The 15,666-nt window shown below is 48.0% G+C and overlaps 1 long non-coding RNA gene across 2 annotated transcripts; it reads right to left on the reverse strand.

Annotated features, from left to right (window-relative positions):
* Positions 1–7,304: 7,304 nt before the first annotated feature.
* LOC121108893 lies at positions 7,305–10,471 on the reverse strand. Of its 2 annotated transcripts, XR_005843534.1 has the most exons (3): positions 10,328–10,471; positions 9,489–9,617; positions 7,305–7,401 (listed from the first exon to the last, which is right to left on the reverse strand). It is a non-coding gene; the product is annotated as an uncharacterized LOC121108893 (long non-coding RNA). The 2 variants fall into 2 exon arrangements; XR_005843529.1 differs by lacking the exon at positions 7,305–7,401 and having other exon boundaries at positions 9,348–9,617.
* Between the last annotated feature and the right edge of the window lie 5,195 nt (positions 10,472–15,666).

The following is a 15,666-nucleotide window of genomic DNA, read 5'->3' on the forward strand; positions in this document are numbered from 1 at the left end:
ATTTTTGATTCACAACACTATGATGGCTGAAGATAACTAGGATTAGAGCTAGGCAGAGTATTTTTGTTTACGTTTAACAGATGTTTAAATTGTTATTAAATACATGGAGCATAAGGCTGAAGGAAAGGCTGACTGAGTGGTCCCCACAGGCAGGCTGTTTCATTTGCCCACAGACCAGAGCTCACAGCCCACCCATGCTGGCATTTCCAACACTGTTGTGGTTTTTCTTTCCCTGCCCAGCTTGTGCCAGCAGCAAATTCAAGCTGCAGGAGTGCTCCTGCCCTCTCTTCATTGAGAAGTTGCTACGAGACTGAGGGAGGCCTTTTTGGGAGGGCTGTGTGTGTGGTGGGAGGATGGCATCCTGCAGAGCAGGTGGATGTTATTGCCCTCAGGGCAGTGCAGGTCATGCCAGGAGCACAGGCAGTGGGATCTGCCTTCACGCCCAAGGCTGAAGGCGATGGGATGGGGGCTGCCATCGCTCAGGGCAACAGCACCTCTCCTGTTGGCAACCGCTGCCCTGCAGGGTTCTCACCCCAGCGGGGGCTGACCCAAATCCACGCCCACAAAAGCAGGATTGCATGAGGGCTGAGTTTTCTTCAGACAGCAGGCAGAATAAAAATAAATTGAAAAAAAAAAAGTTGAAAAAGCCACATCTGAAGAAGGTTAAATCCTGTAAAAAAAACTGCTGAGTTCCGTGTATCTCTGCTTTCTCATAGCAGGAGCCCTAATGAGCAATCACACCGCAGTGGGGTTAGGTGCATGGGGTGCTGCTGTGACACCTCTCAGACAGGAACGGTGCACTTTCATGCCCAGCTGGGATATCTGTTTGGCTGTTTCAGACAGGAGTGGTGGCTTTTTTGCACTGGGTGCCTCCCTGTAATTAATTTGTAGAACGGGTACATGCCTTCTAGTGCTACATTTCTGTTTCCTGATACATTCAGGTTTTACATCTCAGTCAACGTATTACCTCCACTGCAAAAGAATTATTCTCATAATCAGATTAATGCTGAATTTATCCGGAGTCTGAAGTACAGCTTTACTCACTTCATTATTCAGTTTGCTATAAAAGCTGGGAATAAATTCCAAGAGAGTGAATCAAGCAATTTCTATTTTATTACCCTTATACTTATTTCTACTTATTTGCCATGCACCTTTATTAGACCAGCTCCAGTTGTTCAGAGCAGACCAAAATTGATGCGTTGCAAGAGTAGGACCTTTCTGAGTGCTGAGATAGCACCTTTAAACAATTTTCCAGGTAACAAATTCTTTACGTTTCTGTGAGCTTTCTTTTGAGATAAGAGCTGTGAGGGCTCTTTTTTTTTTCACACTCAAATTGCTTATCTGCCCTGGAAAGTGGTTACGCCAATGAGCAACTTACTGATTAATAAAAACTCCGATTACAGCGGCCTCCCTGTTTCTAAAGGGGCCTACAGGGAAGATGGGAGGAACTGGTTATCAGTGAGTGTGGTGATAGGACAAGGGGGAACAGTTGCAAACTAAAAGAGGGAGATTTAGGTTAGATGTTAGGAGGAAACTCTTTACTCAGAGGGCGGTGAGGCCCTGGCACAGCTGCCCAGAGAAGCTGTGGGTGCCCCATTGTGGAGCTATAGAGGCCGGATTGGATGGGGCCCTGGGCATCCTGAGCTGGTAGGGGGCAGCCAGCCCACGGCAGGGGTTGGGAATGGTGGGCTTTAAGGTCCCCTCCATCCCAAACCATTCAGTGATTCTGTGATTACGATTCTGTGAGTCTACTCTGTTGGCCACAACGCTGACAACACAGCTACTGTGTTGACCACACTGGTGTATCCCCCCACTTGAGACGTTAATCCAACATTTTTGATGTGACCGACTTTTTCGGTTTGAACATATTTATGGCTACAGCATGCTGAAAAGTATCCAGGTTAGATGTACGGTGTCTGTATTCTGCAAACAGAACTCCCTGTAAGTGGTATTATTTGTTTTAGGGTTAAAGGCAGGTTGTTTAGGGTGTTCCTTTCAGTATCTAAAGGGGAACTGTAAGAAGGAAGGGGACAAACTCTTTAGCAGGGTCTGTTGTGATAGGACAAGGAGAAATGGTTACAAACTAGAAGAGGAGAGGTACAGGTTGGATATAAGGAAGACATTTACTATGATAAGGGTGGTGAAGCGCTGTATTGGTTGCCCAGAGCGGGGGACGATGCCCCATCCTTGCAGACATTCAAGGTCAGGATGGATGGAGCTCTGAGTACCCTGAATGAGAGATAGGTGTTACTCAGCATTGCAGAGAATTTGTACTATATGACCTTTAAGTGTTCTTCCAACTCAAATGATTCTATGATTCCTGGGGCAAGTGTACTGGATGTGAGATATTGGTACAAGAAATCCTAAGAGGCTTCTTTATTTCAAAAAATTAAGAGCAACATTTCTTGAGTGTCAGTGATAGAGTTAATAAAGTATGAAGTTGCCAAGTTATTAATTTTCCACTCAGGAACGGGTTGCTCTGAATTCAATTACCCAGCTGCAGAAGTGCTTCCCAATATTTGATGGCATCTTCTTCAAAATAGAAACGATGGTGTGCACATGACTATGCCCTCATCAGAAGTGAAAGGCTTTACGTGTACCGTCAGGGTTCACTGCTGCAGAGCACAGTGAGGTGAGGAGTCCTGTCCTTGCAGAACGCTGTGTCCCCACAGGATGCCATGTCCCCATAGGACGCCATGTCCCCATAGGACACCGTGTTCCTGCAGGATGCTGTGTCCCCACTCCCTGGGCAGCACGGAGCAGCACGCTTACCCAGCATCAGAGTGAACCTATAGCACAGCCCAGAGCACAGCCACTTCACAGAAAGCTGCCCTCCTGCCAGCAATTGAGTACAGCCCAGGTAACCTTCCTGCTTCCCACACCTGAATCAGCACTTGCAGGGCACATGCGCTAGCTGGTTACTAAGAGCAGGGGCTGACTTTGTTGTAGACAAGCCTGGCAATCTGTTTAGGAGTAGACAGACTATGAACATCAGGGAAAGATGATGGGCTCATCTTGATGATAAGCTATTTACCTCGTTTCGTGTGTACTTTACCAGTGTATGAATTTGGATAGAAGTACATGAAAACTGTATCTTTGTTATTAATTCTTTTTCCTTTACAGTTATGATTTTTAAGGTCTGGCGAGCCCACTTCTTTCATATAAACGTCCATCAAAAGCAACAGTCAGGCTTTCAATATGTTACTTCAGTATTCACCAGACCTTGAACTAGTTAATCAATATTTCTGAGTTAGTAGGAAAAATGTACTTCATCCTCTATTTCCTCATGCTCTCCAGCAGCCACACAGACATCACACTGGAATTGAAATAACACCTCTCACACTGAGAAATGTGCTGTGAATAGTGGGGAATTCTGTGGGGAATACATCTCCTTGTGGAATGACCAAGGGGTGGTTTGCTGGGCAAAAAATGCACCCATGGTGACTTGATATCTCACCCCAACAGGTGATGCACTGCATGGCAATGGTCATCTTTGAAATCTGACTGCTCTCCCATCAAAATCATTTACACCCAGCAGCCCTGGAATTCAGCTTTCTCTCCATCCAAGCAATGCTGAAGCTGAAATTCATGCAGAGGCATTTCTCAGCTCAGGGTCACCCCAAGGAGCTGCAGCTGCATTTGGAATGCTCTCTCAGGTCGGCCCAGTCCTGATGCTCTTACAGAGCCAGAAAGCCCATAGCAGCACGGCTGGTAACACAATTTTTACGTGTATGGTGGGGGACAGTTTAGCTTTCTGGTAACACAGATGCTGTTATTTAAACACAAGGGCAATCTGAGGCAATGCTGTACCCACTTTGTTGCGGGGGAGCCCTGACCTGCTGTTGATAAATAAAATAGCCAAATAGGCTGTCCTCGTTTTACTGATTCAATAATGTTCCAGGAGGAAAATCAGGGTTGCATGTAACTTCAGTTGTTCAAGGAAACAACCAGAAGCAACTGCCATCCACCAGTACCCCCAGGTCCATTTCAGTAGGACCAGTAGGACTGCGCTCCATGACTTCATCCCCCAGCTGGTATTGGTTGTGGATGTTGCCTCAACCCAGGTGCAAGAGCTTGCACTTGAATTTATTGAACCTGATGAGATTCTCGTGGGCTGGTATTGTTGGCAAAACTTCACAATAGTTGAGAAGCCCAGAGAGTAGTAGGTAGGACCTCAAAAACTCGGTGTGATTCCATGTGTGATGATAACAGCTGTGGCAGAACAATGAGCAGGGACTTGTCCCTTCTCTGTCCACATTATGTAGGCACAATAGCAATTCCCCATGGCTGGGACAGGCGAGCAGCCAGAAGCAGCCCCTGCTTTCCTCTGCCTCGCACAGCCCTGAGTCCCATGGACCAGTTCACATACAGGTGGTGGCACCACATCACGTCTGTCCCGCAGGCAGATACTCCCTGTGGCCCTGCTGATTTCAGGGCTAATTTCTACCTTTGTCCCTACAGAAGTCAGGGCTGACAGCTGTGACACACAGCCTCTTCCTCGGGCTGCTCCTCCAGAGCCACTTTTCTCAGCTGCAATCTCAAGTCATTTTAAATAACTCCCCAGCAGCTGTGGTGCACAGAAATGTGATTAGGGCACTGACTTCTCTGACCATATTGCTTCATATTGCATTTCAGATGGTAAATGCGTTCCTCGTCTCAGAGCCACCTCTTCCACTTGCCCCAGGGGCTGGACGCTTTTATTTGGATTCATCACTGCTCCCCCCATAGCAACAACTGCACTCATCCTCACCTCTGACCCCAGCTAACTAAAAGGATCCTTGAAGATTTGCACAGAAGTGTCTCTCCTGACACTGACCCCGTTTTTGCTGAGGTTTTGGGCTGTAGTGGAGATGTGGTGCAGTGGGGCTGGACCCTGAGCAAGCAGTGATGTGGCAGGGAAAGGACCCAGAGCAGGCAGCGATATGGCATCAGGCAGCTGGCGATGGGATGAGTATGGAACAGAGAGCCCAGCAATTAAGCAACATGCTGTTTGCCACTACAGACAATATTTTCACGGACCATAAAATGTCTTTTCTTAGCAGCTGCTCTCCTCTTTCTTGATTTAGTACCCATGGCACTGGCAGGTTAAAGTCAGTTTCATTTTAAAGGTAGCTTTAAACAAATCTCTGAGATAGTGGCTGGCACCTCTTGCCCTTTGAGGAGGATTGACTGGGTTTCTTTCTGCGGAGCATTAACCTTTAAGCTGATGCCTATGGAGCTGTGAAGATTTTGCTCTGGGACAGGATTACTAGGGGAAAATGCCACTGGCCCTGGAGAGCCCCTGCTTCAGTAAGGAGGTCTCTTCTTTTAGTACGCATGACCAAGAAATAAAGGAAAACTCTTCTAAGAAAATAAATGCCAGAAAAATGAGATTCCTAAATACAGTTGTAGTCCAACCACGTGTTCAGTCAAGCAGTTTGTCCCAGCGTCCATAAAGAAGACCAGTGGGCAGTGCAGTGCCATTCACTCACACACAGGAACCAGAAAGTGAGGACCTGGGTGGCCACACAGCTTGCTGAGGTCCTGCAAACAAGAAGCCCTTCCATTTAACAGCTTCTAACATATTCTGTTAACTAGATTATGTTCTAAAATATGCAACCCTAAGCATGCTGAAGTAATAGTACCAGTCTTGACACAGATTGTTAATTTTTCCAGTGGTCTTCCCCTTCACTGCCAATTATGAGTACTACAATGCGGAGGTGAGTTAGGAATCTGGGCTTTATATGTGCTGCAATTTGACATGTATAGTATCAGCTGAGTTTTCCTGAGACTGTAGGATGCAGATAACCAACGGAGTAATACCTTGGCTCTTCAAGACATCTCGTCTGTCTGTCTGACAGACATAGCTTGTCTGTCTGAAAAAAAAGGTTTATGCACTTCTTCATTTATAACTCTTGTGACAATATGTCATGTTTTGATATTAGGAGGGGAAGTTGTCTTCCAAGATTCACTGCCATGTATAATTTGCACACAAGTTTTTGTTCAGTGGCACTTCTTAGTCAATAGGAGAAGTGACACTGTTTACCAGGAGATTAAATGGTGTGAAAGCCTGGCAGTACAACTGATGTGTTTGCTGTAAGGCTGGTGTCAACCTGTGAGGCGCATCCCATGCTTAGTTGCTACAACCTGCCCTATCATTTGATCAAACTGTTCCTTCTAGCAGAAAGGGGAAATAAGCTAATGAAGGCCACAGTCATAGAATGATTCAGACTTGGGGGGGACTTGTGGAGATCTCTGGTCGCAGAGTGGGGCTAGCTTCAAAGAGGGGCAGGGTGTTCCTTGTCCAGCCCTGAGTTGTGAATACCTTTGTGAATGGAGACTCCAGACTGCTCTGGGCATCCAATTCTGCTTTGCAGCCACTGTCACTGTGCATTTCTTTTCCCTCACATCTGTCTGGCTCTTCCCAGAGGTGACTGTGTCTCTGAGAATCTGGGTTTGTCTCCTTGGAGGTGCTGGAAGGTGCTACCTCACTTCAGGCAGCAGAGGGCCCACAGTTCTCAAGGATAACTGACTGCTTCATCAGTTCCTGTTGTATTCCAGCCCTTCAGGCATCTCAGAGGCCCTTTGCTGGACTTCCTCCACTTATCAAGCGTTTCTGCTTGCCCATAGTAAACTAGTAAAGAGTTTTCACCACATCCAGTATCTAACTCCTCCTAGAGAATGAGCGCTCGGCAGTAATACAGAATTTGCCACCCAGAATGTTGATGTTTCTGATACAGGTGGTAATTGATTCAATCCAGACCTTGCTTTGGCTTGCTGGAGCCAGCCCAGGTGCAGAAGTGCTCTTCACTGAAAGCAACAGCGACAGCTGCCAAGTCTTAATGTCTCCGTGCAGCAAGGACAAGGAATATTCTTATTACTCCTGTCACCATTATTTACATATTTCTGTTATCATTGTGCTCTCAGACCAGGGTTCCCAACACAGGACACAGCAGAAAGACTGAGATAAAAGGATGGCCCCTTCCCTCCAGCGCTCCTAAGCTGCTTTGTGTTTCCTGCCAAGCGGCTGCCAGGTGCAGCTCTGTGTGTGAGAGAGAAGCCTGGGCATTTTTTATATAGAATTTATAAGATTTGCTGCAGCGAAGAACTTTATTTTCTGGCTGACACGTGAGAGGGAGGACTGCCTCAGCACGATTAACTGTGGAGCACCGCAGCCTCAGAAAGCTGGGCAGGAGGGGTGCAACATCCCCTCCCTCAATGCGCTAATCTGGACCACTTTTCTTTTAGCAGTGGGGAGATTTTGAGGTCCAGACCTTCTGTCTCTATTCTGCATAAATGTCTGGGCAGGACTTATCGGTTGCTCACCTTATTCATATTCTCTTTCTTTCTCTTATCTCTGAGGATAAGGCAAAGTACCCTTGCCGGGAGTGCTCATCAGGCTTTATTCATGTGCTTACTGAGCTGTGGAGGTGGAGCAGAAAAATTCATCATTCAGTTCATATGGTCGTCTGTTAAGGTCAGGTTGGGTATGAGCTCAGGCCTATCTGCATGGGAGAAAGGCACCTACAGAAGATGAAGTTCAATCTAAAGCACCCAAGAAAGCAGTGGCAGCAGTTCTTGAAAAACATAGGGCACCACTTTGCAGGAAGACAGTGTTGTATATTGATCATAGCTGCCAGTAAGGGAAAGGACCAGAGAAAGACACACTGATGGATAAGATCGGGGCAAGTAGGTCAGTGTAAGCTAGGACAGGCAAAGCAGGGTTTTGTTAGCTAAGCTAGGTGGGGAGGAGACACAATATTGTCATCCTCTCTCCCAGTTCTCTGCCTCTGTAGGATTGTCCCCTGCAAAGTATCCTTTCTGCTCTCTATAAATAGAAGCTGAGTAGAAAGAAGCTAGATATCAGGTTGGAGGCTTTCACAAAAATGCATTTAGCAGAATGGCGCAGAGAGGGACACAGCCAGAAGAAGAAAAGATCCTTTTATTTAAAGGATTGCTTGGTTCAACGCATGGGAAGGGCACAAAGAGAGAGGAGCACCCCTTACTTGCTCAGGCTCCTCCTTGCCAAGACCTTTAGTTTGAGCTCTGATATACGAGGGTGTGCTCTCCCATCAGGTTACAAACCTTCCACTTCCCTTTTAAGAAGCGCCACATTTGCCCAAGTCTCCCAAAATCCCCACACGATCCAGGCTGCGCAGCTCCATTCTGCGGCCTACCCGTTGGGACGTGCCGCTGACAGCCTGCTGTCACAGGGATTTCCCTGCAGGCAAATCGGCTTGTTAAAATTCCTGGCAGAGATGACTTTTGAAAGGTTTCCTTCTGTAAGTGTCTTTCGTTTGCTCCCACACTGAAACCTCCTGAAAACAGGATTACCTTCCCCCGGATGCCTCTTGGTGGTTCTTGTACCCCAAAAAGGGATGTGGGATTTGTGGCCTGGTTAAAGGAGTAATTTAAATGTAGTAGACATCCCATAAACACATCTGAAGATCTTCAGAATGTGACATCTTGAAATAGATGGAGCAGACTCTACAGCGTTAATTAGGAGGTGCGTACATGTCCCAAAAATATGTAAATAAGGCACAACGAGCTAAGAACGCTGGAGATCACAAAGACTGAAAGTACTCAGTGATGCCTAATTAGACTGCCAGTGTAACTAATTAATGAATCTTCTTTTTCAAGATGATCCGTCTAATTGACAGAGCTATAAAATGTGATGTTTTTTCATATTCATTGGAGATCAGGCCTCCTAAAACCCCTCTCAGGAATGAAACAATTGGAACAGAGCTTCGGGTCCAGCCAGGCCTTATGGATGCTGGTCAAAACGAGGTGTACTGCTGCTGCCTGAGAACTTCCAGAAGTGGTGTAACTTCTGCCCTGGGCTGAAGCTCTCAGGAAGCCCAACTCTTTCTCTGTTCTATCTTCCTGGGATTTTTAATGTAAACAAATGATTCTAATATAAACATGGAGATACTGGAGATCTCCAGAAGCCGTCTGGCTGTGTCCCTGGGCACCCTGCTCTGAATGTCCCTGCTGAGGCAGGGGCTGGGCAGACGCACACAGAGGGCCCTGCCAGCCTCAGCCATGCTGTGGTTCTGTGAACATCTAAGGGCTGGAGAAACTGTGCCTGTAAAGCAAAATCAGTAAAGTGTCAAAGTGCCCAAGTGCAGTGGTGCTTTTAAGTAGAAACCACTGCAGTACCTCTGAACTGGCGCTTTGTTTCCCAAATAAATCACGGCTACCAAAGCAGGAGACAGCTCAGAAGGTTGCTGCAAGGACCCTCTGTTAAGCAGCAGAAAGTGTTGGCCATGATTTATGGAACACAAACACTCTGAAGGCCAAGAAGTGGGACCATGAGGCTGCCCATCAGCTCACCAAACACAAAGAATATTTCAGTGCAGGAGAACATCTTCAAGTGGGGTTCATTTCTGTTGGGATTTTAAAAGTGTTACACAGAAATATACATGTATATGAGGAACACGTCACCCCTTTGATGTATTGAGAGGAAATCTGCAGTCCTCTCTTCCTGCTCCCAAGCTGTGTCCACTGACCTGTCTCCACTACCACAGAGGTGGGAGTGACAGGAGAGGTGTTAGTAGCACACACAGATACTGTAGACTGAGACAAGGCATATAGCTCTCCATTGCAAGGGCTTTGGTACTGGCATCTGTTTGGAGGCTCTGTTAGAGGGAAATTTCAGTTTATTACTTTTTCTGTATGTGTGGGAGGGTATTCTCCCTTCCCTTCTCTTCCCTTCCCTTCCCCTCCCTTCCCTTCCCTTCCCTTCCCTTCCCTTCCCTTCCCTTCCCTTCCCTTCCCTTCCCTTCCCTTCCCTTCCCTTCCCTTCCCTTCCCTTCCCTTCCCTTCCCTTCCCTTCCCTTCCCTTCCCTTCCCTTCCCTTCCCTTCCCTTCCCTTCCCTTCCCTTCCCTTCCCTTCCCTTTCCTTCCCTTCCCTTCCTTTTCCTTCCCTTCCCTTCCCTCCCCCTCCTTTTGTGCAAGGAAGGAGAGATGATGCTTTACATTTGTTTGTTGTATTTGAGTGCTAAGATTTGTGTTCGGTGTTCCTGTGTGAGCCTGTAAAGTCTGTTCAATATCTCTCTGCCAGTAAGTGGTGCTAGCAGCCCAGTTTTGCACAGCTTTGCAGCCCTTCCGTGCAAATTAAAGCTAAGGCTAGAGCAGCTCCCATTTTAAAGGGTTATGTTCTCTGATGAAAATATGCAAATATAAACTGTTTGAACAACACAACTTGGGAAATCATCCTCTGATCATTTTAGGGCTGCAATAGGCACGTTTGACTGAGCAGTGCCTGGTTCTTTGGTCATTTTAAACATCCCTGGCCATGGCACACGTGCAGGCTCTAAACATGAAGGGCAGTTTCACCAGCATTTACCTGACTCGTGCAGATATCTGCTGAGCAAGCACACACTGCTGTTATGTAGACTTATGCAGAAGTGCCCCAGTGTTTCCTGCATAGACACACCAAGCACTGCAGCTCCGAATTCAGGTGGGGACGCCCCGTTACCATGGGGATGGGCTCTGTGGGGCTGTGTGACAGCAATGCACAGAGACACATCCACCGGGCAGGGGAGGGTTAAGAGGCAGAAATCTGTCAGGACAGGGGGAAGATCAAAACCACCGTATTCACCTGCATGCTTGAGCGACTCCAAAATAGGGAGAAATATTAATCCCATCACCTGAGTGGCACTTATCAGCCGAGGAGTCGCTTAAGAAGATTTTCTGCCTTGGCCTTTCGGAGTGGGGTGAAGCTGCGCTGCTAGCAGTGAGAAATGGAAGTGGAGCTCAGATCTGGGAAAGCTGTGAGCCCACAGCCCTAACGTTGGTGCCCTGGTGGGGATGCACATTCCAGCACACGCTGCCTGTGAGGAGGTGGGCAGTGGGGTCTGGTTTGGGTTGGAAGGTGTTACAAAAGGGATGAAGGGCATGGAGGACTACATGGGGTGGTAATCTGCATGTTTTGAACCATTCACTTCAGCATATTCCTCACCACAGCATGAGAGGGAGCAGTGCTAAGGTCCATAGGGCTGCTTAGTATGGCAGGGTCATAGCTTTTCTTCTCGACAGCAGAAGGAAGCCACTACGAAAGCAAAATTCACCAGAGTTTTATGTAGTCAAATCTCACACCTATATTCTCCGTGTCCCTTTCTCTCATGCTACAGTGTTCTCCACAGTCAGATCCATCCCTCTGGACCTAACCCCATAAGGGGACAGCCAGGGCTAGACCCTGGTCTCCAGGAACCACCTCCTCCACTCGGTGCTCTGCTGTGACACAGGGACAGGCACAGAGCAGGCTCAGCACTGCTGAGTCAGCCAGCAAGGTGCATTTAGAGGGCTGTGGGCTTCAGGCTTCCTCCTACAGTCTGAAAGCATTTCTACAGGGGTAGTGGCTGCTGCAAAGAGCTAGGGCAGAACCTACCAGGGCCTGGGCAGAGCAGTTCTTGGACAGTGATGGAAGGAGAGCTTTGGGAAGGAGCCTTCCTGTCCTACATTGCCTGGGTTTCAAGTTCCAAAATTTCTGATTTCTACTGCAGAGAAGGGGGAAAATAACCAAAAGGGAGAGGAGTCGTCCTCTGCAGAGCAATCCCCAGGGGTTGTCTGTTCAAGGCTGATTTCGGGAAAGGTGAGGGAGGAGTCATCACAGCAGGAGAGAATTTTTAATTAGAGCTACTCTGGCCCATGGAGAGTTGCTTACAAGGAGCAGGTGGAACAGGCTTTTAAACACTGCAATTGAACCACCTTAATCAGAACAGCTGGTGGTTCTCTGGAGGATGGGAAGGTGCTTTTGAAGACGAGGGAAGGATTCCTCTTTCTTTGCTGCTGCTTTTCCTGAGCGCTAAATGAGAGGCAGCAGTCCTGGATGCGGTGTGCAGGTGTTATGTGGGGCGAGGAAAGGAGCAAGTGCTCATCAGCAGCAAAAGCCTGAAAGGTTGCCTGAGGAAAGGGACAAAGGACTCCAGAAATTCAAGAAAACCTCCTTCAGGCTTTGACACCGGAAAGCTCATCTTTTCTCATGCTTGCAATAGAAATTTCTTTTTTGGGATTGTGTGGTTTCTTTGGTAGGAGCAGCTCCGGTTCCCCGGGCTCCAGATGGGCCAGGCCTGACTGGGACTTGTCCTGCATGGCCGCCTTTGGCATTTCAACAGCAGTGTTTTCTTTTATGCTCATTCCCAGCGTAACGTGCATTTGCAAAGGTGGCTGAAAAATGGGCTGTGCAAAATGATTAGCAACATTGATTCTCATTACTGTAGCATATGCCGGTGCAAAAACGTCCTGCGTCCATAAGATGGATGGGTTGCACCGGCATGATCAGTTAAAACACGCAGCACCATAAATGCCAGCATTGACAGTTGTGGCCCTGCAATGTCAGCGTGGTGAGCGGCGTTCATCTGTGCTGACATCGGATCGCTCCCTGCGTGCGGATGCCAAATCCTCGCTCTGTGCTGCATGCTGAGCGCTGTGCCAGCCCAGGGCAGCGCGTGTTTGTGCGAAGCACATTAAAGCTGTGGTGGCTGGGAGAGGCGGGAGAGCTGCAGCAGGGGCAGAGAAGGCACATAGGTGCTGCAGGAGGCTGGCTGAGTGCTGCAACATCCCTCCTTCTCAGCCTCCATCACCTCCAGAGCTGGGGGGACGCGCTGGCTGGGACCCCTGCTGCTTGTAGTGCAGCTCTCCTAGCACGGGGAAGGTCTGCTCTGCCTTCTGGTTGCAATTAAAAGCCAGGATAGAGATTCAGTGCATGCATGCATGTATCAGCACACTGCATCACCTCGCTACATCGAGCTCCTCTGCAGTCGTACATCCTGGCATCAGGCACCAGGCTGGGGGGGAGGTGCTGCCCCTGGTGCCCCCCAGCTGCTCTCCTGCTTCCCAGTGCCGCCAGTGGAACCTCTGCCAGGCAGAGCCTGCCATGGCTCAAAGGGCACTGTGCCAGCTGATCTGTGAACAATTTAACCGATTTTTCATTAACCAGCAGCTTATGGAGAAGTTGCTAAATTTTATGGGCCATTAGCAGCTTCTGATGCTGCAAATGACTATGAAATTCAGGGTCTTGCAGTTCTGAATCTTGTACACTTGATAAATAGCCCTCATTGCCAGTGTAGCAACGTGAAGAAATGCGCTCCGTCAGTACAGCCCCATTTCTGCAAGCTGTCACAGCATAGGGAGCCAGGTGGATAGGGAGTGACTGCACCAACGTGTAGATCGAGCTGTGCCTCCCCCAGAAGTGGGGAGCTTGGGTTTTTGGGAAGCCGGTTCTGAGATGCGTTATCCTGGAAAGACGATCCACGAAGGCGTTGGGGAGTGGGAGTGAGACAGAGGACCAAATGTTGAGGCAGCCATTAGAACACATGTTAATCATCACGATGGCCAATAACGCCGAGCGCTATTTATGTGCATGCAGCAGGACGCTTGCAAGAATGTCATTTATCCTTATGTTGTGGCTAGGCAAATCTCTTACAGAGAGGCAAAATAAAGATCCCACGGCCCCACGCTGACCACGAGCTGAGTAGGTTTGGGTCCCATGGTGCAGGGCCATGCTCTGCACCGCAGCAAGGTGATGTTCCCACCTTGCCCAAGGTTGTTAGAGACCAAATCCATGGAAACTGGAAGGGTGTGCCATGAGTGGAGCTGGGCCACCAAAATAGGTTGAATAGTGTTTTACCCAAAGAGTACTGTTAGCATTTGACCAAACGTGTGCATCCCTGCACCAGCCATTGTGGCCACCTGAAAGCAAATACCTTTCCAGCCCAGTTTATTCCGCGTTTGGATGTGAGGAGATGGGTATGGACAGGAATAGAGAGCGGGGAGCTTTAATCACGTTCACAGCAAATGCTGAACCAGAATCTTTAGAGCTTTTACAAAGGGAGTCTGGTTTGGGTGTACTGGGGAAGCACCTGCCTGAGGCTGTCCGAGCAGCACTGATGGTGATGGCTCCTGACAAAAGTTGGCTGGTGACAGGGATGGGCGGTGATGTGGAGAGACAGACGGTGGTACATCTCTGAGGGGATGTGGCATGGACAGGAGCTCCCCAGGAGCGTGAGGAAAGCCAGGGCTGGCCCTAGTGTAGGTGGTGCTGGGTGAAAGCTGAGCTTCTCCTCACGTGTTCAGTCTGTTCAGTGCATGCCTGCGGTCTCCAGCTTGCCACTCACTGTGTTGCAAGGGGCTTGGGTTTGTTTCCCTCCCTCAGTACTGCACAGAGGTCGCCATCAGCAGCCCAAGTTTATGTAGTGAAGCACAGCAAAGACCTGAAAAATGGGGCAGCTGAGCCCCATTGGACTGCCACCACGACCTTGAACCATTGGTGATCCTAGAGAGATAATAAGAAAAGAAGGAAAGGAAGAGCTGTAAATGCAAAGAGATGGGTGCTGCAACTGCACCATTTCCTTACAGGAAAATCAGATTTCCAGAAAAATGGAGCTGGCCAGAATATCAAAGGAAGCTTTGAAAAGAGGGAATAGGGGTCAACAGCAGTCGTAGTATGGAGTCATTGGTTATACATGGTGAGGACTTCACTCACAAGTGAGGATTCACTTCTACCCCACATTGGTGCTGCTATCTGATACTGATATTTCAATATTAAAAAAAAATAGAGAACCATTAGTATCCGTGTTCTTCATAACCCCCCTCAAATACAACAGTCCTGGGTAGTGAGCCCAATTTATTAAATGGCTGAATTGTAAACCCACTCATGTAGAGTGAACAGGGGGGACACGAGGCAAGTCTGCTCTGCTAGGAGCACACAGCCAGCAAGTCCTCAGTCTCTAGCTCTGATGAGTTCAGGGTCTTTCAAGTACAGTGAATGCAACCTCAAGATTGGTTGGGAAAAAAGGATGTAGTTAGTGGAGAAAGAGTAGGGGAAGATCAGATTTGGTGACCTGAAAGGATGTACTTGTACATATCTGATCTACTCAAAGCACAAGAGTGCACTCAGCACATAATGTGCATTGCTGGAGATTCAGAAGAAGATTGTTTAGGGTATTGTTACACACATTTATCTGTGCTTCTTTGATCCATTTTCCCTTTTATGTTTCCTGACTCAAAAAATATTTAGGGAAAGTATTTCTCTCTGTATTTTCATACTTGTGCTTCTAAACAGAGTCATTAAATGTGCAGGTCTGTGAAATATGAGAACTGAACCTCACCATCCGCACACACTTGTGATGGGCCACATTTGCTGTGCCCATGTTTCCTATTTCTTCTCTAGTGCAGGTTTAAGGGGGGTGGTAATAGAGGACCCTTTAAGAGAAGTAAAGGCCCAGAGAGCCAACAGAGCCCGGGAAAAATGTATTCTGCCTTTCTGACAGCACTGATATGTGTGTCTCTCACCAGGCTGCCACGTCCCAGTGCAGCTGTGGACGTGAGCAAAAACTTAAATGGCAGCAGTATGCCTTTGGGCATCACAGTACACACAGATCTGCAGTCAACATCAAAATGCCCATGGGGGAAGCAGTGCAGCACCTTGGTTTGGTAGGTATTGTCCCCTGCTTTGCACTACAGCCATTTCTTATATCCATATCAGTGCCTCCTGGCAAGTATCGCGTTATGCTGAAGTTGGTGCTGCCTTGCAGATAGCATAGGTGCCAGTAAATTGAACAGAGTTAAGCCTGTACAACAATGTGCTCCACTCAAAGTTTATCTATTATCATGCAACATTAATAAGCCAGTTCCAGCCTGGCCGCCGGCAACACGAAGTACTTCTGAATCATCAGAGGAATG

The sequence above is a fragment of the Gallus gallus genome, chromosome 1, assembly GCF_016699485.2.
Source record: "Gallus gallus isolate bGalGal1 chromosome 1, bGalGal1.mat.broiler.GRCg7b, whole genome shotgun sequence".
In the NCBI taxonomy this organism is placed as follows: domain Eukaryota; kingdom Metazoa; phylum Chordata; class Aves; order Galliformes; family Phasianidae; genus Gallus; species Gallus gallus.